Source organism: Podarcis raffonei, chromosome Z (assembly GCF_027172205.1).
Source record: "Podarcis raffonei isolate rPodRaf1 chromosome Z, rPodRaf1.pri, whole genome shotgun sequence".
Classification (NCBI taxonomy): domain Eukaryota; kingdom Metazoa; phylum Chordata; class Lepidosauria; order Squamata; family Lacertidae; genus Podarcis; species Podarcis raffonei.
This window is the reverse complement of record NC_070621.1, coordinates 20165465-20191027: the sequence shown is the minus strand read 5'-3', so window position 1 is coordinate 20191027 and position 25563 is coordinate 20165465. Positions and strand designations below refer to the sequence as shown.

The following is a 25563-nucleotide window of genomic DNA, read 5'->3' as shown; positions in this document are numbered from 1 at the left end:
AACTTTAGTTGATGCAGCCTAGAACTGGTGTTGTTGTTGTTTTGCTAAAGATGCAGAGAGGGGCACCTACAGATGTGTAGGGACATTTGCAGAGGCAGAGAAGCATCAGCATTCATCTTGAGCCAAGGATTCCTGCCTGCCAGGTGGGAGGCAAGAATGAGTCAGGGCCGCCTTACATCACCTCTAAACAACCGGTTGTTTATGTTTGGAGGCCACCCCCGCCTGATTCCATCCTCCCCACCACTTCCTGCCTCCCACCCTCCTTAATGGCTGTGTTCTTGTGGTGTGTGTGATGCTGCCAAGCGGCAGGAAAAGACAAATGGGACCTCCTTGCAAGGAGGATCAAAGGAGAGGAGACAAGCTCTCCCTTCTCTCCATCATCACAAAAGGAGGAGTGGCTAAAAATGCTCTCAAGCTCTCCTGAGGTCTTTAGGCCAGGAGAGGCAACCAAACTCACACTCAGAAACCATGGAAGATCTTCAGGCCAAAATGATCAGGGGGGGTGGAGTGCTTCGTCTATGAAAAACAGATTCTCCAAGTGTCCCTCTTTGCCAGGGACATCGCTGATTTAGAGAAGCCATCCCGGTTTCTGATTTGATCCCAGAATGTCCCGCTTTTCCCTAGAACGTCCCTAGAACATTCCCTAGAAATGTTGGAGGGTATGGGGAAATGGTTGCAGCGTTTGGGACATTTTAGTTTGAAGAAAAGGCAAGGAAGAGGCAACATGATAGAAGTGTATAGAATGATGCATGACATGCAAAAAGTGGAGCTGAATGTTGGAAGACTCAGGACAGATAAAAGGAAGTCCTTCTTCAAGGAGCACACAGTTAAACTATGGAATTCCATCCCACAGGAGGAGTGATAGCCATTATCTTGAATGACAGTTGAACAGATGACCTCAGAAGATGGTGGACTCTCCTTTATTAGAGGTTTATAAACAGACATTGGGTAGCCACCTGCCAGGGATTCTTTGGCTGTGCAGGGGGTTGGACTAGATGACCCTTGGGGTTTCCCTTCCAATTCTATAATTCTATGAAAATGTGGCACTGACTGACTCCCAGAAACAGACACTGGAGACTTGGTGATTCACTGTTCCCAGAAGGAGGAAAATCCTCTTCAGGATAACCATGTGAATAACTGTTAGATTGAGTGGCTTGTATACAAAGACCAAGCAATGGTCTCAGTTAACACTGGGTAAAATTAGAAGTAATTCCACCATGTGCAAAATTGCACAGTGATCATCCAACACCCAACACCCACCCAAACAGCCCCACACCACTACCCAGATGCTTTTATTAGCTCCTCCTTACAGTGGAAAGAAGAGGATATTCTGGGATGTATTACAGTTAATAGGAAGCAGAAGTAGTGATGCAGAGCCACTGGAGAGCCAAATGCAAGAATGGAGCTGACAGGGGTGTCAACAGGATTTCCTGCCTCCCCCCACCCCAGCTCACTGTACATGAGCTTGGCCCCCTGCTTTTCAACCTGGGCCTCATCTAAGACCAAGCAGCCTGATGTTCCAACATCAGCACCTGGATAGAGTAGCTGGGAGCTCCACAAACAGATTTTTTAAAAAACAAAAAACCTTGCATTGCAGGAATCACAGGTAAAGAATCTTCAAAAGATAGTCATCCAGCCTCTGCTTAGAAACCTCGAAAGAATCAAAGAACCATAGAATCGCAAAGTTGGCAGGTGGCTATCCAACCTCTGCACTTAAAAAGAGGCCTTCCAAGGGAGCCTCTTCCACTGTCACACAGCTCCTAACCTCAGAAAGTTCTTCCTAATGTTTAGTCTCAATTTCATTGCTTTCAATTTATATATAAAATAATTAGAGATGTGTGTTTTACAGATGTGACTCTTCAAGGAATCTAGGATGACTGTTTAACTGATTCGTCAAGAGATTCATAAATCTGAATATATCAAAGTACTCCAAGATCAGCTAAATATTATTGCATAGCACCCCAATCTCTGAGCAGGGGTTCCAGGGTTTGGGTGGAGGCACAGTGGAGACTGTGGTGTCTTTATGATAAACTCTGGCTTTGTCTGTTGAGGAAGGAGGCTCCACCCATTCACCCGTCTTGCACTGAGCCCCTTAATCCACCTTAATGGCTCATCTCCCAGACTATCACCCACAAGGAAGCTAGCTTTGTGTATATTTTAACATTTGTTAGGTCAAAGGGTTAGAAGGTTTTCATAAACAGTTGACTTCCTACCCAAAAACAAATAACACTATTGCCATTTTCCTATATGCAGCATACTGATTTAAAAAGAAAACGTAACACAAAATTCTTTATATTTATTTAAAAATAAGATTTCCATAAATACAGTACATAATGCTTCTGAACAAAAATTTAAAAATAATCATCACTAAAAATCTCGCCCCCCCCCCCCCCCCGTTGCAGCAAGTTGACAGGTTGGGCATTATTGTTGAACTTATTGTTCCAAAAATTACAATAAAATTACCCATTTTCCCACAAGCTTTTCTGTATGTATTCTTTTATAATAAGTCAGCTTAATCATAGTTACTAGGGTGCAGATTTTCTCAATCTATTCGGATATTGTAGGAGAGTTTTTTAAAAAAGCAATCTTAGCAGCTGTTATAAGGTTAAACACTATTTCTTGATAATTTCCCAGAATAACCTATTTTAGATAACCAAGCAGAAATGTTTTAGGTTCCAAGGGAATATAATATCCCAAAACATCATAGGTATCTGAAAGGATTTCCAGAATATTTCTGAGAACAATTCCAAATACATATATATATATATGTATGTAATCAGATTTATTTAACCCACATCTACAGCATTTATCCGATCCTAACATATATATTAAATTCAATTTATAACGTGTTAAATACAATTCAATAGAGGGTTTTTTAAAATAGTTCTCCTTCAGGTCTGCTGAAATTATATTAGAATGAAAGTTGTCCCAAATCCAGTCCCATTATTTCCTGGTTATTCTCTGATCCAAATCTCACACCCATTTTCTCATATATGTATCCTGGTTCTGATCCAAGTTTAACCAAAGGTCACGGAATCTTGCTGTTATGTCTTTATCCAAATGAGAGATAAACAGAATTTTTCATTTATTCTCTTTCCTGACTTCCTCATATTTTCATATCAGAGAGAAGGTTGCACCTCTAATTTGAAAATATTGGAAGAGTTGAAGTCTCTTTCCTTCCATGGCAGGAAGTCCTTGCGACTTCCTCAGTTGTCAGAATAACTTGATCCTGCAACATCATTTTTGTGCTTTCTAAATCAGCATTTTGCCATTGTTTCAAAACTTTAACTACCCTAGATTCCTGATTTAGAAATTCATTACAAAATGGGAAAGTTAAAGGTGATAGTCCCATAGATATCTTATAGTAGTTAATACAGACAGGGGGCAGGGGGAATCAAATTTAGATTCCCAATAGTTTACTATAAACCATAGCAGATATTTAAGCTTTCTCTTTATTATTAATTCTTCCACTTCCAATACTGGATCTTCTTAAACCTTTCTTTTAACATAGTCAAGGAGCTCCATACACACTGCACAGCAGGCTAGCATCCCAGGGAGCTCACTTCAGTGCTTCTAACGCAGCAGTTTGACTTCGTCTCTTGGAGGTGCACTCCATTGTCTCTTGAGACACAGATTCCAAAAACAATTGTGTTTATCAATCTCCTGCTGTTTGTTGCAAGTTTCCTATATTTCCAGAAACCAATTTGATCCAAATCTATTTATTTTTACAATAATATCACTCAGTCTCATAGCTAATATTGAAGACCATATCTTAACGTCAACGTTTAAAGGAGAAATTGGCCTATATGCATTTGGAGATGTCAAATCTTTATTTGGTTGGGAACCAGGACTATTTTAGCTTTCTTCCATGATTTAGGCAATCTGTTAATGCAAGTAGCTTCCATTACAGTATAGCTTGCAATAAAGGTTTTTCTAGGTCCATAAGAAAAACTTTATAGAATTATAAAGTTCTATAAACTATAAATTATAAATTTATAGTTGAGATTCCTGCATTGCAAGTGGTTGGACTAGACGGCCTTTGAGGTACCTTCCAGCTCTACAATTTTATGATTTTATTATTCACCTGCTAACCCAACAATGCCCAGTGATTTACCATTTTAAAAAATGTTTTAATCACTTTTCTAACTTTCTTCCAGTTTAATTTGCATCTGAGTTTTTGTAGACTAGTTTTGTCAGTTTGAGGACTTCTAATTTTTTTAAGAACTCTTTAATATGTTGTATTGCAGGGTTATCTGATACACGTAGTTCTCCGTAATATATCTTAAGTTCCTTCTGAACTTGCATTAATTCAAGCAGTTGTTTTGTACCCTTCAATTGTTCATACACTTGGACATTTTTATTTTTGTGTGCAGTTGTTCCAAAGTGCTAATCTTAATTTTTAGTTGAGTTTCTTGTTGAATATTGATTTTCTTTATTTCTGATGCTTTTTAGAAAAGGATTTAGGGGGTCTTAGTAGACAGAAAACATAACATGAGCCAACAGTGTGATGCAGCAGCAACAACAAAAGTAAATGTTATTCTAGGCTGCATCAACAGAAATCTAATGTCCAGTTCTGGGCACCACTATTTGAGAAAGGCAAGCTGGAATATGTGCAGAGAAAGGAGACCAAATTGATGAAGGGTCAGGAATGGTCCCCCTTGGAATGTGGTGGATTCTCCCTTCCTAGAGTTTCTTATGTGGAAGTTGAATGGCCATCTGACATAGATGCATTAGTTGAGAATTCTGCATTGCAGAGGGGTTGGCCTTAATGACACTCAGGGTCCCTTTCAATTCCACAACTCTATGATTCCAGGTGGTGCCTGAACAAGGCAGAATAACATGGTGCTATTCCATCCCTTGATCTGGACATCCCTTGATCTGTTGCTGCATCACACTGTTGACTCAGTGAGCCTAGCCGGGCATTGTATCCTGAAGGAGAAGCTTGATCAGCTTCAAGCTGAAGAAAACCTGAAAGGGATTCTTTAGATGGGAATCCTGCATTGCATAGGGTTGGACTAGATGACCCTCAGGATCCCTTCCAGCTCTTTAATTCTATGAATCTATTATCCATCTTACAGCCCCAACATCACATTCACATAGGAAGCATCCTTAAATGGGCAACACCGGAGCAAGTTACGCAGAGCAGGATTGATTACAGAGATTGGGACAACTCGGGGAGAGGCCCAGATCTCCTTGCATGCAGCATTAAAAACAATAAATAAAATCCTCTTTTAATAATTTACAAATCTATTACTAATTCATCAGCGTCATACAAGCTCACGCTGGTGCAACAGCCTCCTGTCTGAAATGGAATCAGAGAGAGACAGAGACAGAGTTTATGAGTCAAAGTCATTTCGGTCTTATTTATCCTGTAAGAATTCATAAATTGCCTTAAGTAGTCGCTCACCCCAGGCTGCTGAACGACATCCCTTTGCTGCCTCCCTATGGGCAACACCTCACCCCCCATTTGCAGCAGGGAACAAGCCAGAAAAGGAGCTACCCAGACCCAGCTTTGCTTATACATTATCTCATTCCATTCCTGCTAGCTTAAGAAAATCCCAGAGCAGTCCACCAGAAAACAGGAAATAAAATACTAAATGCTAAAACCACAGATCAGAGTCAGCATGAAAATTCTTCCTACAGAAGGTTCACCAATTCATAGAAGGGTAGAGTTGGTGAGAGTTATTGACAGCTACTAGCCACAGTGCCTCAGCTCTGACTCCACACTCAGAAGCAGCAATGCCACCAGGATGCTAGACTAGATGTGCCTTTGACTTGATTCAGCAGATTCTTCTGATGTTTCCTCCTGCTCCAGAGGGTAAGACCCAAACTAGTTGATTCAAATGACAGGAATAACTTTCTGGCAGCAAAAGCTTTTCGAGGGTGGAACAGACTCCCTCAGAAGTCTGTTTTTATACACACACACACACACACACACACACACACACGGGGGCATTACTGTGCAAATCATCTTGGAAGGTGGTGGCCTCTCCTTCCTTGAAGGTTTTTAAACAGCAGTCAGATTGCCATCTGTGAGGGGTGCTTTAGTTGTGATTCCTGTGTTGCAGGGAGTCCCTTTTAACTCTACAATTCTATGGTTCTGTGTTGTGATGTTCTGATGACATGCTACTCTGGTGTGCCACCAGACTGCTCCTTAAAGTCTTTATTTGCTTGTCCACCAGGTTGTAACACCAGGTTCTTTGTTTTGGTTTCCAAGAACAGAAAACAGACATCGGTTCCTTGCGAAACTGATTCTGAAGAGTGGAGGAGCTGTTTGCTGCAAACGGCAGCGATGCATTCTCTTGTCCGTAAGCCAATGGCAACCCTCCAAGTGACTCATGCATTGGCAGATGAAGAAAGGACTCAGAAGTCAGTTGAAACAGGTGTGGTCTTATTACGGAATCTGTGGGCCTGTGACAAGGATTCTTTATTCATATACTTATATATTTTTTAAAAAAGATTATATACAACTATGTCATGAAAATGTATATCAAAGTGATTTACAACAAAAAAGCACAAAACTATTCAATAAAAACCAGGGTGGGGGAAACAGACATTGTGTGAATCATGTTAGCCAACCTTGCAGGGTTGTTGAGGGGATTAAATGACTAGGACCTGGCAGAGATAAGGGTTCAAATCCTCCCCACTCAGCCATAAAGTTCACTGGGGGCTGTTCACTGCCTCTAACCCAAACTCCTTTGCAGGGTTGTTGTAGGGATTAAATGAGGAAGGGGAGAGCCATGCATATCTCCTTGAGCTCCTTGGAGAAAAAAGTGGGATATGAATGCAATACATTACAAGAGCAGTCACTCCGCCTGCGTTTTCCAGCAGCTGGGATTCATAATCATTGCTGCCTTCAACTCTGGAGGCAGAGCCTATCCATTCTGACTAGTAGCCACCAAAAGCCTTCTCCTCCATGAATTTTGAGAATCCTCTTTAAAAGCCACACAAGATGGTGGCCACCACTGCCTCGTGCAGGAACGAGTTCCACAATTTAACTATGCGCTGCTTTGCGAAATCAGGAGTTGCATATGTCAGGGGAGGAGCTGACCTTTGGCATTCGGAGCATAGAAATCTCCTGCTTGACAACCAGCAGGATGTCTCTGCACACTTCTTAGCAAGGTCTGTTTAACCACAATTAAGGCTCCCCGTGCACCGTCCCCGTACAGAATTAATTAAATCTTTGCAGCCAACACCTGTGGGATCTGCATCGTGCCAGGATCCAGGTTCCCAGGAGAAAGACACACTGCAGCAAGTCAGCTTCTATGTTAGAAAAAGCCAGACTGGGAAATATCTTAGTCCTGCACTGACCATAAAGGTAAAGGGACCCCTGACCGTTAGGTCCAGTCGTGACCGACTCTGGGGTTGCGGTGCTCATCTCGCTTTACTGGCCGAGGCAGCCGGCGTACAGCTTCCGGGTCAGGTGGCCAGCATGACTAAGCCGCTTCTGGCAAACCAGAGCAGCACACGGAAACGCCGTTTACCTTCCTGCCGGAGCGGTACCTATTTATCTACTTGCACTTTGACGTGCTTTCGAACTGCTAGGTTGGCAGGAGCAGGGACCAAGCAACGGGAGCTCACCCCGTCGCGGGGATTCGAACCGCCGACCTTCTGATCAGCAAGTCCTAGGCTCTGTGGTTTAACCCACAGCGCCACCCATGTCCCAATTCCACCCGTGTCCCAATTGACCATACCCTCCTACAAATGGCATAAAGGCTGGATCCTTGGAGAAAGTGAGGAGCTAAAGGAAGAGAAGCAGGCTTGCTCAAAGTTTCTTCTTGGCCACAAATGAGTACAGAGGAAAACAGGCAGAAGCTTAACCAGAATCCATGTGGTTTAAAGAATTATTCACTGTGCAATGGACCGCAGCAGTTGTAGGGGTGGAAGGTCCTCTAAAGCTCATCCAGTTCAGCCCCCTAGAACACAGGAACTATAACCAGACTCTGCATGAGTTTAGGATTTCCAACTGTCTTTTATTCACTGTCATTGCTAATGGACTGATCCTGGGAATGACAGAGGTTTGCCCAAGGACCTTAACGGTAAATGACATGAAGCCACAGCAACACCACTCTGCAGAACCTGTCTTGCTTCTCTTGCTGTGGTTTGAGATGGACTGGAGGCTGAAGCTCTATGATGGGGCTGGTTCTTCCCTACCCATGCTGAGCGCATAGTCTCTCACTGACGGGGTTGGACTAGATGAGCCTGGGGAGTCCCTTCCATTTCTACAATCCTATGATGCTTAACAGAGGGCCAGTAATGGAAAATTGCCCAAATGGTACTTCTACAAGCAGGGATTGAATATTTATAAGGCTTCAAGAGAGCCTAAGGTAACACTGAGGAAAGAAAAGGCAAAACCGAATGTCTTTCTGCTTGTTGGGGAAAAAGTGTTTGTGTGTGTGTGTGTGTGTGTGTGTGTGTGTGTGTGTGTGTCAAACTGGAATGCACCTGCATTCTTCTAGGGATGGTGCCATTAATTTTTTTCTGTAGTGCTCATTAGGGACCCTTCCCAGCTGATACCGTCTGCAGAACCTGAAACCGTGTGCTCTGTTCTTGGAGGCAAGCCTGCTTTTGTCTTTCTTCATGATCATAATGGACATTTGCATGAGAAAAGGATCCGAAGCAAGGACAATGAAGGGTATTTGTTTCACCTGCGGCTCTGGCACTACTAAGCACCCACACGGGTGATTGACAACCACCATAGCAACGAGCCTCAGAAGGCCTCATCAATGCCATTTCCTAAGAGGTCAATCAACAGGGGGGGAGGCCCCTATTACTATGTTTTTCACTGAGACTAGATACACTAGCAACATTGGAAGGCTCCATGACAATGTTTTGTATATTGGAGTTTATAGTCCTGAAGCACAAAGTTGCATTTGTTATTCCAGGTTCCATAGAATCATCGAACAGTTGGGTTGGAAGGGATCCAAGGGTCATCTAGTCCAACCCCCACCCATGCAGGCTTTTTTTTAAAAAAAAAATCTTATATCTCTATAAGCGTGGTCTCATCATTTTCTCCCCAGCCCCCAATTCTGCATCACTTACAAGGACCAGATACAGACCATTCTTCAGGTGCTTTAGCCTCATGTATGCCTTAAATATTTAGTGGGGAAAACTTGAATCTTTCATTTTTTAAACACAAAAACTTTCATGAAATTGCTGAGTCAGCATCACATCCAGATGGGAGCTAGTTTCAATTCTGCAATGCCAAGGTGACTCCCACTTTTTTTTGGATTGCAGATGACACTATCTCTGCTGCAAGATGGTCATCACTGAATCATAGAATTGGAGAGTTGGAAGGGATTAGGTAAAGGGCCCCCTGACCATTAGGTCCAGTCATGGCCAACTCGGGGGTTGCAGTGCTCATCTCGCTTTATTGGCTGAGGGAGCCAGCATACAGCTTCCGGGTCATGTGGCCAGCATGACTAAGCCGCTTCTGGCAAACCAGAGCAGCACACGGAAACGCCGTTTACCTTCCCGCCGGAGCGGTACCTATTTATCTACTTGCACTTCGTGCTTTCAAACTGCTAGGTTGGCAGGAGCAGGGACTGAGCAACGGGAGCTCACCCCCTCACGGGGATTTGAACCACCGACCTTCTGATCGGCAAGTCCTAGGCTCAGTGGTTTAACCCACAGCACCACCCGCATCCCTGGAAGGGATTATGAAGAGGCATTTAGAACCACATGTGTCACCTTGAGGTCCTTGGAGGAAAAGGTGAGCTATAAATGTAAATAATAAAAATAAACATTTTAATCTCTTTTAATATTTTAACTTATGTCCATTTTAAATTATTGGTGTGAATATTTCTCGATGTTATTGTTTTATCATTTTGTAAACTGCTTTGAGGTTTTTCGCAATCAAGAGGTGCGTAAATTTTATGAAATAAATAAACAATAAATAATATGAATATTACTGGTAATTGTTTTGCTGTTTTATTTTATCACTTCCCTTAATCTGGACACTAGGCTTCCATTGCTTCAGCCTATCCTATAAAAATTTGCTGCATGCTTTGAGATGGATGCTTTTTCATTGGGAAGACCCCAAAAATTGCCCGCTCTGGTTGTTTCCATAATTGGGAGTCACACCATTTCCTTCCCATTGCCTGCTCAATGCACTCTAGCATGGTCCCAGAGAGATTGCCTTCCAACTGTTTTCCATGCAGAACTGTTTTTAATATGCCAATGATGGTATCTAATATGCAAAAATTATTGTAACTCGGTTTTTAAAGATGCATTTTAGATTTCCCAGAACAGTGATGAGATGTGAGCGAGATGCAAATGAAACATTAAAACCATGGGAGCCCCGGAATGTAATGCAGCCAGTGAGCAGACCTCAGGAATTGGACGGGCATCTGGCCGACCTTTGCCTGGATTTGTTGCAAAAGGAGTTGCCACATTATTAGCTCAGAATGCAAATCCCGTTAGATCTGGGTGGTCCAACATATGGCCCGCGGGCGGCATGCAGTCCTTGAGACCTTTTTTTTTTTTTTGGCGGCCCTAGCTAAGTACCAAAGGAGCGTCGCTAGTGGCAGCAGGAGTCCCAACATCCAGGATCACTCCCTCCCCAGTTAACGACTGCCAGAAGCAGAAGCAGCAACAAATCGTTGAGCTTCGACGTCCCCGCCTCCCCACTTTTCCAGCCGCCGGCGCGCCAGGTGATTGGACAGCAGCCAGACTCTGGTAAGCAGGGGTTCCTCCTGGTCAGTAATGGTCCTAAGCTGCACGCCCCCCTCAGGCTGTGACTCCTGCTACTGCAGCTGCCCCTCTGCTCTTCCAGACCATGACAAGGGGTTGATAACAGGAGGCAAAAGCCCAGCGGCTGTAATTGAGCTGCTCCGTGATGCCTGCCTACAGCGCAGGGCTGAGTCCGGGCAGCTCCTCCGCCATGGCTTCATTGCCCGGCTTGCCTCGGCCCCTTCCCCTCGGGGGCTTGGCCCTCCCAGCCTCCTGCTTCCCCCAGCCAGGAGCGTTGAACCGGCAGCCCCAGAATCTGCTGCGGCTGCCTTCTCCTAGGCCTTCTCTTGCCTTCCGGGGGTTGGTGCGGGGCTCGCACTCCCCACCCAGGGATGCTCCCCCTGACTTCCAACCTTGTGCTTAGAAAAGGGGCCTGCAGGTGCCAGGACAGTATCCGAGCACTGCCGGGGCGGGGGGCGGGACTAGGGAGCGGCCAATGGCAAGCGCGGGGAGCTGGCTCTGCCTCCTGGGCTGGTGGAGGGCGGGGGTGAGCGGGTAGGGACCCAATAACGGTGCTGTGATAAGGGGCACATGGTGCTGGGGTCCCTGTCGCCCTGAGCTCAGCACCTTCTCCCTCTATAAGTGTGTGTGTATGTGTTGTACAGCTGGCACACTGTGCACTGCTGCATAGTGCTGATAAAGCCATGTTTGCAGGTTCAATCCCTGAATGGGACAGCAGCATATTCCTGCATTCCAAGGGGCTGGACTTGATGATCCTCAGGGTCTCTTCCAGCTCTTCAATTCTATGATTCTGTCTGCAGAATTATTATTATTATGGAACACATTTTGGGCGGGCACACATCATTTTCCATGTATTGTTTACACAGTACATTTCTTACTGTGGCTGATACTTCTTGCACTCGATTATATGTAACACTCAGGCCCAGATGAGACAGTTTATCTATATATTTTTTTCTTTAATGACAGTGTGAATCATGAGACCTCTATACAGTGGGAGGGATGTTTCTGTCTCTGAAACGTGAAGTACACTCTGAGCATTTTCTTTTCTTTCATGTTTGATGCTGTTAAATCAAATGCGGGGGGGGAAGGTTTTATGGTCATATCTGCAGTGGGGAGGGGACTAGATGCCCTTTGGGTCCCTTCCAGCTCTACAGTTCGATGTTTCTGTGGTTCTATGATTGGGGTGGGGGGGTAATCCCGATGTATATTTTGCTCTAGGAGGCTAAAATTGGTCAGAATTGAGCATACACTTTCAGAGTTAATACTAAATACATTACTTCTCATAAAGGAGCCACCATAGCTGCTAGAGGGCTGTGAAAATTTGTGTTCCAGCCTTTTTAGACTCGTCTACCCATGTACTATCTAAAACCAAAGGGGCACAGTGGTTTCTAGATGTGATTTTTCCCCCCAGCTCTCCCACCCCACTAAAGAAACCTATTATTATTATTATTATTATTATTATTATTATTATTATTATTATTTTAGACCTCTCTTGCAATCCTGAACTATTTCTGAGCTTGGCCCTGCATGACCTTCAGCATGCAGCTGTTGGTTCCTGGTGTATACTCTTCCTTCTTGATTTCACTTTTCTTCCATTTCTTATACATGGCCTTCTTAAATCTCAGCTCATCTGTAAGATCCTTCTGCAGCCACACCGGTTTCTTCAGATTAAGGCCAAGCAATTTACCAATACATTGTCTGAAACGGGTTTGAAGTTCAGATTATGGTAATGGTTTCAGAATTTTTGAGCTGGCAGTATTTTGTGAATCCCCAGCTACCACCAGCCCAGCACATGTTACTCCCGGGTGACACTTGCGCCCTGCAAGGCCTTCCAATGCTTGCCCATTCCCTCCCTCCCTCCACAGGTCTTGTGGGAAATTCTTCCTAGCCAGCCCCTTAATCTCCAGTTGAATCCTAGAATACATGACAGTCCCGGAATGCTAAAATACTGTAGAATTTTAGACTGCTTTCATTTCATTGTTCATGAGAAGCCTTTTCCTCCTTTGTTGAGTCTCCCTTCTTGCCTGCTACAATTTTATTCAAATGCAACAGCAGGGCAGAAGGCAGCTGAACAAAAGGCCCTTTTCATTTTTTTAACAGGTCTTCAGATCTTTGTACTCCCCAGAATTGTATTTAATAGGTTAATTTTTCAAGTTGCTTGAATGTGTGTGTGTGTGTGTGTGTGTGTGTGTGTGTGTAAGGGGGAGTTTGTATATTGCAAACATGTCCCGCAGAAACACAACCACAATAGAATCATATAACTGTAGAGTCAGAACGAACCACAAAGGGTCATTTGCTACAGCCTCCTGCACTGCAGGAATCAGAGCTAAAGGACTCCCTGTCCACCCAACCTCTCTTAAAAAACTTCAAGGAAGGAGATTCTAATAGCTTCTCAGGGAGTCTGTCCCACTGCAAACAGCTCTTAGTGTCAGAAAGTTCTTCCTGATGTTTAGTTGGAATCTCCTTTCTTGTAACTTGAAGTTCAGGTCCTATCCTCCAGAGCAAGAGAAAACAAGCTTGCTCCATCTTCCATGGGATAGCTCTTTATATATCTGAAGATAGCTATCGTATCTCCTCTCAGTCTCATCTCCTGGCTAAACATGCCCAACTCCCTCAGTCATTCCTCACAAGGCTTGGTTTTCCAACCCCTAGTCCCAGAACTGGACACAGGACTCCAGGTGGGGTCTGACCAAGGCAGAATAGAGTGGTACTACCACTTCTCTTGATCTAGACATTTGGCTTCTCTTGATGCAGCCTAGAATTGCATTAGCTGTTTTTGCTGCTGCATCATACTGTGGACATATGTTAAGCTTGTGGGCTCCTAAGACACCTCAATCCTTTTTGCATGGACTTCCGTCAAACCACATGCCCTCCCCCCAGTTCTATATTTCTGTATCTAGTTATTCCTGCCTAAGCAGGAACCTTTCATTCATCCCTATTGAAATTAATTTTCTTAGTTCTGATTCTGTTTGTGAATATTTGCTTCCTGGAACCATCCTCTTCCAAGTTTTTGGAAGCACAAGCACACACGCCTGGACCCTTAATCTCTCCCGTCAAAATATTCACTCCCCTTGCCCCGTAACTCTTCTCCAAAGCCTTCTCTTTCCCTGCTATCTATAATTCAATGACATCCTTCTTTCAATTATCTTTCAGGCTCTTAAAGTCCTGCAGTTAGCACCCCTCTCAATTTTGTGGGAGATTGCATAACTGTGCATGACTGCATGAAATAGTTAAGGACCACAGAGTTTTATTGCTAGACAGACTCAGGTCATGCTCCCGAGGAAGTGAAGCTTTTCAACTTCCTCTTTCTCTGCATCATGTAATGAAGGACATGCGTAAGCTTGCTCTTGAGTTTACAGCATGTGTTTGGAATTATATACAGTACTTTCTACCCAAAAATATTCTGCCTCTGTTTCTCTTTGCAGCTGCATGAAACAACACATTTATCAAACCTATGAATCTGTAAGTAAAGCATTTCTAACTTACTTTGCAGTGTGTGGTCTGTTCCTTGCAAATGGGGTAGAAAGAAAGGTGCATTGTAAATGGGATAAGAAAGATTTGACAACCTATATTCACTGTGCTGCTTATTTTTGTGAGTTTAATACTCTGCTACTGGAACGCTCTGTATACAAGTCCTGCATTTCGAATCCAGGCACCCAGCAAATTCTTTTGTTGTTCACCCCCACACATGGGTCCACAGGGATTCATATATTTTTCTTCCCACAGTCTTCAGGTAGAAAACGATCTTCCACTAATACTGCATATGGAACCTGGTTCTCCCCCCCCCCAAAAAAAAGAAAACACACACACACACACACACACACACACACACACACATATATATATATATATATATATATACACACACACACACATGCAGCACCTGTTTGTCATGATAGACGACTTCCATGTGGGCCTGGGCACAGAGTGTCACATTCCCCCGGGGCGTGCAAATTTGTTAAGAGGGGGTCACTGCAGAGGAAGGGGGTCAGTTAATGGACGATATCAGTTTCTCTCTGCTAATGAAGATAGCACTCTCTCGGAAGCTGGACATGTGGAGGAGGGTGAGACGTCAGTGGAATTTGATACCAGGAGAGAATAAATGGGCAGGTTGAGGCAACAGCCTCGGCACTCAGATGTTATTATACAATTCATTAATAGAACACTTTTAACTTATCATGTGAATAGAGCTCTGGAATGAAAGGGGGATTTGTTTGCGAATGTTTGTATTTAGATTCTAATTTCTAATTCAGTCTGCACACACACACAGCATTCTCAGTAATGGATGGCGTTGGAATCAGAAAATTGTAGAGATGGAAGAGGCCACCAAGAGTAATTTAGTCCAACCCATTTGCAATGCTGGAGTCACAGCTGAAAAATCCCTGCCAGATGTCCACCCAACCTCTCTTTCAAAACCTCCATTGAAGGAAACCCTTCCATCTTCCAAAGGAGCCCGTTCCACTGTTGAATAGCTCTTATCATCAGGAAGTTCTTCCTAATGTTTAGTTGGAGTCTCATTTCTTCCAATTTGAATCCATCAGTTATGGTCCTCTTCTCTGGAGCATCAGAAAGCAAGCTTGCTCCATCTTCCACCTGATGGCCCTTCAAATATCTGATTTGAAGTTGGTTATGATCTCACCTCTCAGTCAATGCAGGAATTTAGTTAGGTCTTAGGAAGGAAACCTGGGTTGTTGTTTTTTAAAAAAAATAATTACTCTGTTTGGCATGTCAACACTTAATTGTCCTACCTTAAGAGGCATCAATAAAGCAGGTCTCGTGTAAATCCAGCAGAGCTGAAACAGATAGATTACTTAATAGATTTGGATGATTAAAGAGATGTGGATTACACAGAGGAGAAAAGCAAAGGAACCAGGAAAAGGTTGGAAGAGAAGTCATATGGTACAGATATGTAGATATGCTGTATTTGGTATGGTTATAAGTGGGACAGGGGGAGGGGAGGGGGTTAGATATGCTCTCTGTTCCTTTTTTGGAAAATGCAAAAAAAGAAAAAAAGGCATCAATAAATTTCAACTGCTTTTTAAAAAATTGAATCCCTTGGTAATGAATTTCAGGACAGAAGCAAAAGCTGAATTTTGGTTTGACCCAACATTCCAGATCTCCAGCCATAGGTCTGTTTTCTCACCAATTATATTGGGTGAGGGACAATCACAGAATTGCCAAATCATAGAGTTGGAAGGGACCCAAGAATTATGTAAGCCAACCCCTTGCAGTGCAGCAGAGCCCACCACCATCTAATGGGAATCCATTCCACTCTTAGCAGAGGTGTTGGTGAGGTCGGCCCCTACGAAGCGTGCAGCCCCAGGGGGCACTGGGCTGCCAACTCCTGGGTGGCATGTTATGTAGCCACCCATCAGTAACTGGCAGTGAGGGAAGCAGGCTGCTGGAGGGATAGCCAAGAGGGCAGCATCCTGGCTCTTCCCCACTGCTCCTGACTGACCACAAAAGCAAAAAGGAAGCTCTTATCAGCTGTTCAGCTTCTGGCCTTCCCTTTCAGCCCTGCTCCCCAGGAAAGCTTTTGATGTGCTGAAGAGGGAACCAGATACTTTCCATTGTGGTTGGATCCCGCAAAGCCCTTTCACACAGCAGGCTCAGTCCTTCAGTATTGCTTCCCTTTTGTGGGGGTACAGGAGGGAAGATCTGGCTGATTTGTACCCCTTAAATCACTAACTTTGCAGGTGACAACTGATGGTATCTTCTGGGGTGTTTCAAACAGTCTCTCAGTGTGAAACCTGTTGAGTTTTGCAAGTTTTACTTGTGGAGTTTCGGCTGCTGATTCCTGTGCTGGCTGATTATTTAAGGGGTTTCTAATGGCGATATTAGGGACGCGGGTTGCACTGTGGGTTAAACCACAGAGCCTAGGACTTGCCAATCAGAAGGTTGGCGGTTCTAATCCCCGCGACAGGGTGAGCTTCCGTTGCTCGGTCCCTGCTCTGCCAACCTAGCAGTTCAAAAGCACGTCAAAGTGCCAGTAGATAAATAGGTACCGCTCTGGTGGGAAGGTAAACGGTGTTTCCATGCACTGCTCTGGTTCACCAGAAGCGGCTTAGTCATGCTGGCCACATGACCCGGAAGCTGTATGCCGGCTCCCTCAGCCAATAAAGCGAGATGAGCACCGCAACCCCGGAGTTGGTCATGCTTGGACCTAATGGTCATGGGTCCCTTTACCTTTAAAGGTGATTTTGCTTCTCAAAAGTGAAACGGCTGTAGCAGTAAAGCAGGGCCTCTTTCTTTGCATTGCTTTTCATATCTTCTATGTATGACATACATGTGTGTGTGGCACTACACTGCCACTGTCACAGCAAGTTTTTTTGTGAGGGGGGGGTTGCCAATACAGCTCCTGGCCAAGGGTGTAAGGGACCCTAAGTATGCCCTCTGACTCTTAAACAGCTCTTGCTGTCAGAAAGTTGACTCACTGGAGGTTTTTTAAAATAGGGGGCTCTCCTTCCTTAGAAGTTTTTTAACCAGAAGTTGAATGTCAGGGGCTATTGAGCTATGATTCATGAAAATGTTTTGAACAGTTACAGAAATAAAATAAGCCTGGAAGTAAAAGGATGTTGTGCAGGAAGCAGCAGCTGTTGCAAAGCTGTTGCATTGCAGGTGGTTTGACTAGATGACTCTTGGGGACCCCTTCCAACTCTACAGTCCTTTGATTCTATGAGATCTTAGCAGGCAGCACACAGCAACATGCACCCCACCTGGCTGGCAGATCTGCTAAACACACCTGCCCATTATCCACCAGAGAAAGTTGCAGCAGGCACACATAGAGGACAGTGGTTTGGACAGATACCTACATCTGATTTACTAGCATAGAAGCAAACTTTTAGGGACCAAGGTCCCTTTGCCCCCCCTAAAATAGTTGAGGGAGCTGCCACCCCAAAAAAAGTTTATGGGCATTGCTGTTCAAAAGGTGTATGTGAACAGCATCTTGTGTTTGATTATGCACAGCGGAGCTTACCTCCCCCCTCAATATTCAAGTTGGCACCCCAGTTTAGTAGGGATCTTTTCATGCCAATGTCCATTCAGCTCGCCCCCCAAAAAATTAAAGGGAGAGATCCTTACCATAAAACATTCATAAGCTGGTTTAAAAGAATGAAAAATTAAACAGCCTTTTGCTATAAAGTATGAAATATTTACTGAGACGCTGTTAGCTAATTGCCTGTGTTGTATGACCGGCTAAGTGGCAGGAGCAGACTTTGCGACTGGTATTCAGATCAAAGCCTCCAGTATTTACATGACAGGACAGATGTGCCAAGCTAGATTTCTCTGGTTGGGTGGGGGGTCATTTCTTCAAATTAGAGATGTATCATGTTCTCGCACAGTTTAGCCCCCTACTCAGCTCTTCTCAGATATAGATTTAGGGTATTTCAGATAGTGCTTTTTGATGCAGTGCATAGTTAAACTGTGGAACTCACTCCCACAGGAGGCAGTGGTGGCCGCCAATCTGGATGGCTTTAAAAGAAGATTTTACTACTAGCCACAAGCACTATGCTCTGCAATGCTTCTGAATGCTGGAAACCATGGAAGGAGAGGGTATACTTGCACTAGAGTCCTGCTTGTGGGAGTCCCATTGAGATATCTGGTTGGCCACTGTGAGAACAGGATGGGACTAGATGGGCCATTGGTCTCATCCAGCAGGCTCTTCTTATGAGCAGTAGAGGACAGGGGGGAGGAGAAGCCACTGTCAGGAAAGATTGAGGACCCAAAGCTCACCCAGACCCTTCAGAGGGACCCGTTGATAGAATGATAGAATTGTAGAGTTGTACCATAAGAATGTGATAAAATAAGATGAGCCTCCCGGATCAAGCCAATGGACCATCTAGTTCAGCATCCTGTTCTCACAGGGACCAAAAAGATGCTTATGGGAAACTCAAACACAAGATACCATGCAACTGGTTCAGAAGCATTACTGCCTCTAATTGTGGAGGCAGAGTACAGCCATTGTGGCTAGTAGCCATTGATAGCCATTTCCTCCATGAATTTGGAGAATCCTCTTTTGAAGCCATCCAAGTTGGCGGCCATCAATGCCTCCTGTGAGAGGGAGTTCCATAGTCTCTCCCCCCCACCCACTTCCATGTATTTATGGTTTAATTCACTCCTTTAAAGAGGGAATTCATTATTTCCTAGTGGGAACACTAATGCACCACGTTCTCACTAGCTTGGGAGAAAACTTTTGGTGTGAGAAAGATATAGGATATGTGTAAATATACATATATACATACACATTAGCACACACATTGGAGGAGTGTGCATGTGCATATATACTCTAGGTAAGCACACACATATACACACTGTCAGTGTTTGTGCATTTGAGAAATTTCTGTACCACATGCACCCTTCACTGAAATTGGCTTACAAAATATGCAGCTTGCTGCCCCCCCGAAAAACTATCAATTAAAGTACATGATTTGAAACAAATCTTATAGAAATGACATGTCATCAGTAATTTACACTTTAAAAAACTCAGCCACAAAAAAAAAATCTGGAAGCTGAAACAAGATTGCTATTCATCAGTGCTGCTACTACCCTTAAAGAAACATAGTTTACTATGGGATATAAAGGCAACATTGAGGTTGTTATAAAGATTAGCCACCTAATTTAAAGAACAAACCAACCAGACTGTACTTCATTTTTTGCCCACAATACACCCCATGAAACTTCTCTTCTCACACCTCGCCTACCTTTCTTGTACATTGTTTGCTTCCTGTTCATTGTGGATTCTTTCTTCCATCTGCAGTTTTGGTGCCTTCCCCCCCCCCCCCTTTAAACACCAATCCAGGCAATCCTGCTGGATTTGATTACATGATGATCCCACTATGCCGAATCAGGGAGTTCCATAGTTTAATTCTGTGCTGTGTGAAGAAGGACTTTCCTTTGTCCTGAATTTTCCAACATTCTTCCTGATGTTGAGTCAGAATCTCCTTTCTTATCATTTTGAATCCATTGGTTCAGGTCCTGCCCTCTGTAGCAACAGAAAACAAGCTGGCTCCATCTTTAACCTGGCAGCCCTTCAGATATTTGGTGATGGCTCTCATAACACCTTTCAGTCTTCTCTTCTCTAAACGTCTTAGCTCCCTCAGCCGTTCCACCCAAGACTTGGTTTCCAGGCTCTTGTTCATCCTGCTCACCTTCCTCTGCACTCCTTCCAGTAGTGCCAAAGTGGATAGTACCACACTGGGGGGGGGTGGCAATAGGATTATTTGGGGGAGGGCACTAAAAGGCAACAGGGTGTTGGAGGTGTAAATGTCTCCCAGACTTTTGGAAGCTTCTATCATCAGATCAAGTTAATCAATTAGGTTGAATTAATTAAACTCAATAGTTTTAATTGGATTGTGAATAAATGTGCCATCAGTGGCTGCTCTTTTGAATTTTATTGTATTATATTACCTTCTATAGTGGGTTGTGCAGACCACTGACTACTACTTTGTATAGGGCACTGGGGATAAGTTTGCTTGCTTGCTTGTTTGTTTCTTTATTTCTTTATTACATTTATATCCCACCTTTTCCTCCCAGATGCTCAAGTTGGTGTTCATGGTTCTTCTTCTTTCTGGTTTTACCTTCACAACAACCCTGTGAGGTAGGTTAAGCTGAGAGTGAGTGACTGGCCCAAGGTCACCCAGTGAGCTTTCTGGCTTGCTGTGGATCTGAATCCTAATCTCTCCCAGGTCCTAGGCCAACAGTCTAACTACTAAATCACCACTAGTTGATGCAACCAAAAAAAGTTTGGGAACTACAGTATACATAAGAAGCTGACCCAGGAGTCCCTTTCACCTTCAAAATCTGGGATGTGCTTGGTCAGTTGTGGATTTGTGGCCCAGAGTGATAAGTCTTGCAGGAGAAATGATTTTCTGCTGATGCTACTCAGTATTCATTTTTCTTGGAAACAAGTTCATGTCATGTAGCCCATTCCCACCACTAATATTTGGTGCCATGAAGATCAAAGAAGTCGTCTGTCCCAGAGACCCATCCTCGCATCGCCTGCCACCTATATCCCCACTGACAGCTGGAAGTGATAAGGATGTCTTGAGTGCAGAACGGGTGGCTGGAGCAATTTGAATATATATTGGAAATTTCCCAAGTTGTTAAAGGCTTCGAAGAAGAGGGTTGTTCGCTTATCTTGTCCACTGCTCCTTATTAAATAAAATGTAATTGTCTGAAGTATTACACATTGCCCAGGGCTTTGGAAGGCTGGTATGTCCAAATAACTAGAAGCAAATGTACCATCGAGCCCTTCTGCGTTTATCTCAAAGGAGATCCACACTGACTGGGGACAAAGGAGGATTCACATGGAATAAGTGCTCAAATAAAGGATGGGGGACACCTGGCTTGCCAGCAGATAAGGATCTAGGGGTCTTTACTAAGACCGCAGCTTAACATGAGTCAACAGGGTGAGGCAGCAGCAAAAAAAAGGTTCATGCAGTTCTAGGCTGCATCAACAGAAGTGCATTTAAAGAGTCCAGATCTAGGGAAGTCATAGCACCACTTTATTTTGCCAGGGTCAGACCCCACCTGGAGTCCTGTGTCCAGTTCTGGGCACCCCAATTGAAGAAGGATATGGACAGGTTGGTCATCATCATTTTTATTATTTATACTCTGCCCACCTGACTGGGTTGCCCTAGCCACTCTGGGTGGCTTCCAGTTTATATAAAAGCATAATAAAACATTAAGCATAAAAAACTTCCCTATACAGGGGCTGCCTTCAGATGTCTTCTAAAGGTTGTATAGTTACTTATTTCCTTGACTTAGGGGTTGCCTAACTCCATACCTTCCAACATTTCTCCAAAGAAATTAGGGACATCCTAAGGAAAACCAGGGATGCGGGTGGCGCTGTGAGTTAAACCACAGAGCCTAGGGCTTGCCAATCAGAAGGTTGGTGGTTCGAATCCCCGCGACGGGGTGAGCTCCCGTTGCTCGGTCCCAGCTTCTGCCCACCTAGCAGTTTGAAAGCACATCAAAGTTCAAGTAGATAAATAGGTACCGCTCCAGCGGGAAGGTAAACAGCGTTTCCGTGCGCTGCTCTGGTTCGCCAGAAGCAGCTTAATCATGCTGGCCACATGACCCAGAAGCTGTACGCCAGCTCCCTCGGCCAATAAAGTGAGATGAGTGCCACAACCCCAGAGTCGGTCACGACTGGACCTAATGGTCAGGGGTCCCTTTACCTTTAAGGAAAAGCAGGACATTCTGGTATCAAATTCAGAAACTGGGACTACTTCTGTGAATCCAGGACAGTCTAAACTAAAGAATGTTTGACAGGTTATCAACCGACCTCTGTTGGAAAACCTTTGTGGCATAATAGAATTATAGAACTATAGAGCTAGAAGCAGGGTCACCCATCCCATGAAGCGAGATGAGGCAGCCACGTTGAGTGGCAGAAGTCTGAGGTGGTGCCCCCTCCAGGCCCTGCCCCGCCCTGCTGCTAGCAGAGGAGCGGCACTGGGGGAGTGCATGAGGTATTGCAATATGAGATCTTGCCTGCAGCCAGCACTGCTACTGGAGCTTCATGGTTGCCACCATACCACACATAAGGATGGATGGTGAAGCAAAATGCGAAGCACTACCCCTGGCTAGAACAGACCTCAAGGATTCTTTAGCTCAGCCTTCTTGCAATGCAGTTAATGAATCCCTGACAGTTGCCCAGAGTGCCTAGGGCAACTCAGTCAGATGGGCGGGGTATAAGAAATTTGTTGTTGATGATGATGTTGTTACTACTACTACTACTACAGGTGGCCATCTGACCTCTTTTGGTTTTTTATAATGATTTTTATTGGTTTTTCAGTTACATACTCCACATATAAATATTGTTTTACATTTTACATTTATACTTGCTCCTAAGAGCTGACTTCCCTCCTTCCTTCTTCTGACTTTTTTACATCATATCTAAAAAATTTCACATTGTCGTCATCCATTTTATCTATTGCTGTTCTTCTTCCATATTTGTCCATGATATGTCCAAAAACAAATAAATCCTTCTATATATACAATTCTTGTTATCTGTCTGTATTCATTTACAACCACTATTATTTACATTACTCACATTATACATTTTGCTTCTTATTATTTTTGTTATCTAACAATTTTCTTTGTATTTCACATTATGAGGTGTGTTTTTTTCATTTCTACTGGTTTCGCTATTTCACCTTATTTTTCCTATATACGCCATAAATTTTTCCCATTCTTTCTGAAATGTTTCATTGCCCTGTTGTCGAATTTTACCTGTTAATTTAGCTATTTCTGCATATTCCAATACCTTCTGTCATTGTGGAAACAACAATTGCCAGCAGTAGAAGAATGGCATCTGACCTCTTTACATATATTACATAAATTGTGGTTAGACATGCACATACGATTTTTTAAAAAAATCTGAGGGCATTGCTGTGCAAATCATTTCAGAATGTGGTGGACTCTCCTTTCTTGGAGGTTTCAAGCAGAAGTTGGGTGGACTCTACCAACTCTACCATTTATGATGCTCTTATCCTTTCTCCTCTTTCTAGAATTTACTGAGCTTGAGAATGTAAAGACTGATGGAGCTCTTTGCTGGCGCTAAAACATCCGTTCCTGCCCACAGATAATTTTCCTGATCTGGCGTCCCTCCTTCCTTATGCGATAGATGACACTGAAGACTTCTGAGTGGGAGAGAAATGGATGATCATTTACAAGAGCAGCTTGCTTTGAAATTATAGCTTTGCAAATGGCTAGATCTTATTTCATGTTCCATTCTCTCCAGCACCCACAGAAGGTCAATTTCCCCACCTCTCCTGAGGATGGGTCCACATGCTCTCCTTAAAAAGGTAAAGGGACCCCTAACCATTAGGTCCAGTTGTGGCCGACTCTGGGGTTGTGGCGCTCATCTTGCTTTATTGGCCGAGGGAGCCGGCGTACAGCTTCCGGGTCATGTGGCCAGCATGACTAAGCCGCTTCTGGCGAACCAGAGCAGGGCAGCGTGACTGGTTCTGCCACACTGAGCACCAAGCCTAGGGGGCGCTGCAGGGTATTGCAACTATAATATAGTGAATTGAGCAGATTTCATATATACAAGCTGAGCATACAATATTTGCAGGGATAGCTGGTGCTTCTTTGGAACAGTGGGGCAGAAGATAGGGAGCCAAGCAATAGGTGGAGCCCGTCATGGGTGGGCAGAGTTAACTGACTCTAGTTTTTCTACCCATCCTCCTCTCTGCTGGAAGGAGCAGGAAGCTGACAGACAGCTCCATCCCCTGGACTACATTCACTGGACGGAGGGCAGAGGGTTGGGCTAGATGACATTTGGGAACCCTTCCAACGCCACATTTCTATGACATATATGATTCTATGACTGCTGACCTTTTCACCAACATGACATTCAGTGTGGGGGAGACTGCTGTGACATTGTGAAAGGCCAGCACCAAAAGGGTGTCGTTGCTGCTGCTCTCACCCAGAGTTCCTTCCAGGCTCAGGGGTGGCTAAGAGCGAGTGCCGAGAGCAATCCCTGGGTGATCTGCCTCTTAATTACAGGGTTAATGCAGGTGTCTCTATCAGAAGAAGTTCCTTAACCTGATAATGAGCAGGAAGCAGCTGTACTTTGGAAAGTAGAATAATTGCAGAGCAGGGATTTCTAATTATAAGGTGTGTGTGTGTGTGTGTGTGTGTGTGTGTGTGTGTGTGAACTGCTGAGGAGTTTATTTAGTGCCAGCTTGGAACTTCCTCCAAACAGCAGGCTCAGTTTCTTAAGAGTAGGAGGAGAGGGTGGTGTAGTGGCAGGCAAGATGTCAGGGTAGGGCAGGTCAGTTTAGGGGGTGAAGCTTCATTTTTGCTAATTTCAGTGTGGGGTCTTAAAACATGTTTTTGAGTGTCAGGAGTTCAAATCTGCTATTATTTTTGTGATTAGACAGTATTTAGCTTGGTAAATCTATGTTAAAAAGCACATAAACTGTTCTCGGAAGACCACAGAATTTTATTTTTACCTTCTGAAAGTGTCAGATAATACTATAAAAAAATTCTGCATAAAACATATCCCACTAAGTATACAACATTAGCTTGGACATCAGCTGCCAACTTTCTTCTTGACCTCTGATGTAGCCCTTACATTTCTCATGTGTATACACCCTGCCTGCTGCCTCTGTGACTTGTTTCACACACCTCTCTACAGACGGAATATGACAGGGCCACTCTGGAATTTGCATGGGCTCATCAATGACTTGCTTTAGTTCCTCTGAAGGAAGTTTACATGTCAATGGAGGTTCCTATACTCAGTGAGACCAGTCTATCCAGGGCTTTTTTAAAGATGGAACTCAGTTCTGGCCCCCTCAGGTGGACATCATTGCTATTCTAAGAGAACAAGGGAGGCGTTCATGGTGAGTTCCGGTACCTCTTTTTCTACAAAAATATCACTGAGTCTATTAGCTCCAATTGGGATGAAGCACTGGGGTTAATGAAAGCTGTTTTCCTCAGACGTACAGAAAGATTTCCCAGAGTGTCATCATCTCTGACCCTCAAGTCAACAAGCTTTTGGACACCAGCTCTCCTCACTGCCATCTGAGCACAAGAGTGTCTGGATTATCATCTTCCTGACTGCATACCATGCTGAACGTTGGATGGGTGGCAAAACAGCACCTACTATAACCTTTTTTTTTTTCTTTTTTTTTTGCAGCCTAACTCGCTGCAGGTGAAACAAAATGTGGCATGGACCTTCCACCCAAGAGTGTTTTATATTGATGTTGAACCAGCAGGGGTAGCACACACAAACATTATGTTCCTCTATCGGTCTTAAGTGGTGGAGGGTTTTGCCTCCAAGGCCATGTTTTGAAACCTGTTTGTGACAAAGCTTCGTTGCTGTTGTTAATCACCTTGAATGGCCCACTGGACCAATTTCAAGAA

General features: G+C 44.0%; 1 long non-coding RNA gene across 1 annotated transcript; it reads left to right on the top strand.

Annotated features, from left to right (window-relative positions):
- Positions 1-10506: 10506 nt before the first annotated feature.
- On the top strand, positions 10507-16308 carry LOC128407022 (uncharacterized). The gene is made up of 3 exons (XR_008328683.1): positions 10507-10677; positions 14118-14154; positions 16208-16308. It is a non-coding gene; the product is annotated as an uncharacterized LOC128407022 (long non-coding RNA).
- The last annotated feature ends 9255 nt before the right edge of the window (positions 16309-25563 follow it).